Here is a 2,716-nt window from a genome sequence, read left to right on the forward strand (position 1 = left end):
ATTCTGGACTGTCTGCTTCGGCTCAGGGCTCAACAGGGAGATATGTGTACCATCTGAATCTGAGGAAATCACATTACTCCAGAGTTACCCAGTGTGTGTGTGTGTGTGTGTGTGTGTGTGTGTGTGTGTGGGGGGGGCTGAGGTTAGTTGTCACACTTTTTTATTCCAATATTTCAATGCATGTTCCTTGGGATTTATTTATTTTTTAAAAACAATGTCTTTATGGACATAAACCTTAAAATCCTGGCTACAAAGCCTGAAGTCATACAAACAAATACATTCTACATAATATGCAATGACAAAGGTACAGAGTGGGAAACTGGGAATTGCTTAGTGAATGTATGTACAGTATGTGTAGTACATTATGTACAGTACATGGTCACATGTCTCTTTAGATGCCGAACAGAAAAACACAGTGATTGTGTGTGTATGTGTGTGTGCAAGAAACAGCTTTAGCTTTAAAGAGAATGCTTAGATTTTCAGATTTTCACATGCATATGTTTGCATGCATGTCCACAGAAAAGAAGAATCACAAGTGGGATCTCTTTCATCTCATCAATGAAAAGCATTTGAAGTCTTCTGATGTTTCTCCTGAGAAAAAGACCCCAGTAATCTCTCCTGTAGAGTTTCAAAAGAGATCTTAACATCCCAGACTCGATCAGATTTGCCTGCTGCAGTCAAAGGTCAGAGAGCTCAAACATTTCTCATCAAATAATCTGATCGGGTTCATTCAATAATATTACGATACAACATCTGATTTTAATAAGGTATTAGCCCATTTTAAAATTAACAGATTAATAAATGCTTTAGAAGTATTTTTCTTTGCTAGGTCACGTTAACCAATGTTAAGAAAATTGAATCGTTATTGTAAATAGTTACCATTTAATGTGTGATCACTCCCCATAGGTCTTCTTTGCTAACACATGAAACACACAGTCTGCTCTTGTAAACAACACCATTACCTCTATTTCTCCCACATGACACTCACTGTGAGTGTCATGGCTCACATACATAAATAGTCACTGTTTGTTCACCAAGCAACCAATATACTACACAGTAAATATGAATGTAAATATGACATGCATGGTTTCATCAGATGCCCTGGAGAATCTCTAGACACCTCAAATATCATATTGTGACTCAAAGTACTTATAAATCAATAGCATCAATGCCTTTTCTTTATGATAGGTTTCTTACTGGAGGAACCATTGACAGTCTTTAAGAGTTCTTGCAGAAAGTAATAGTTCATTTGGTTGTCTGTTCTTTATTAAAGGTGCTTACAGAGGTTCTGCAGAAGGATTAATCTTATCATGTTTCTGCACTGTTAATGCCATACTCTCAATACTACCAAACTAATCTTTGATATTAAAACTAAAAACACTAAAAACATCTGGTGTGAGATTTACTTAGAAGCTGTTTTCTCTCAGAAATTGCTAGTAAATTTTACTAACAATTACAAACAAATGGCATGCAATGCATAGAATTAAACATTACATTTTGAAGTAGGAAGACTGAAATAGTATTTTCTTGTTAATTTTATAGCTCTATTCTCTTACTGTATGACAACTACTGACTAACTGTGTATCCAAAGGAATTTTAGGATAATGTTGATGCTTAAATGAATCATAAGAGCTCCATTATATCTCTAGGGTTATAAAAGAGCAACATTTGAGGAAATTACTTTGGGTTTTTCCTTTTTCACTCAGTAAATTTCACTAATAATTACAAAGAAATGACAAGCAACGCATTGAATTTAACATGAAATTTTGAAGTAGAAAAACTGAAATAGTATTTTCTTGTAAAATATTAATTTTATATTATTTTAATTTTATACTATTCTCTTACTGTATGACAACCATTGACTAATTAGTCTATCCAAAGGAATGAGCTCCATTATATCTCTTGAGTTATGAAAGAACAACATCTGAGCAATTTACTTTGGGATTTACTTTGAAACTATTTTCACTCCGAAACTGCTAGTACATTTCCCTAATAATTACAAAGAAATGGCAAGCAACGCATTGAATTAGACATGAAATGTTTAAGTAGAAAGACTGAAATAGTATTTTCTTGTCTTTTACACTGTAGTTCACCCAAAATTTCACCCATATTTGAGTTATGGGCCCTTTAAGTTAATTATGTCCACATTTTCATACCTTTAATGAGTGTTCCCGTCACCAGTTTGCCCACAGACAGAGCAAACTTCACTAACCCGTGTTTGCAGCACCTGGCACAGCCGGACATCCTCACAATGTCCAAACTAGTTCAATATTCAGCTCAAAAACAGATCAGACAGTCAAGCAACAGAGTAAAATGGGACCATCAGAAAGGAGAACCAAAATCCAGGACCTTTGAGAATCAACTAAGTTACACCCACAGACTCGACTGAAAAGAAGCTACGGATGAGAAAAGTGTTTGATTTTCTTCGACAGTGTGAAATCCTGTTCTTTCTCCTGAGAGCTCAGTTTCCGCTCAGATAGGATGCACAGAAATCAATGAAGGATCCAGTCAATGAAACACCATGAAAAGACTCAATATAAGTCCAACTTTGTCACAACCTCTGTGTCCTCCCTTCTTCAAAGAAAAAGTACAAGGACAGGAAAGAAGAGAATGAATAATTAAAGAATGTCAGAGTCCCCCTGATGAAGAGTTACGATCAGCTGCAAACTGACGAAAAGCCCGATTTCATCCGCTTTTATTCTCTCTCTCTCTCTCT

General features: G+C 35.5%; 1 long non-coding RNA gene across 1 annotated transcript in view; it reads left to right on the top strand.

The window, feature by feature from the left end:
- The window catches only part of LOC107704635 (uncharacterized), a 3,984-nt gene extending 1,284 nt beyond the window's left edge, over positions 1-2,700 (top strand). The window contains exons 2-3 of the long non-coding RNA XR_001635980.1: positions 520-683; positions 2,182-2,700. This is a non-coding gene — a long non-coding RNA (uncharacterized LOC107704635). The remainder of the gene's footprint in view (positions 1-519; positions 684-2,181) is intronic.
- The last annotated feature ends 16 nt before the right edge of the window (positions 2,701-2,716 follow it).

This window comes from Sinocyclocheilus anshuiensis, unplaced genomic scaffold (assembly GCF_001515605.1).
Source record: "Sinocyclocheilus anshuiensis isolate Anshui unplaced genomic scaffold, SAMN03320099.WGS_v1.1 scaffold1646, whole genome shotgun sequence".
In the NCBI taxonomy this organism is placed as follows: domain Eukaryota; kingdom Metazoa; phylum Chordata; class Actinopteri; order Cypriniformes; family Cyprinidae; genus Sinocyclocheilus; species Sinocyclocheilus anshuiensis.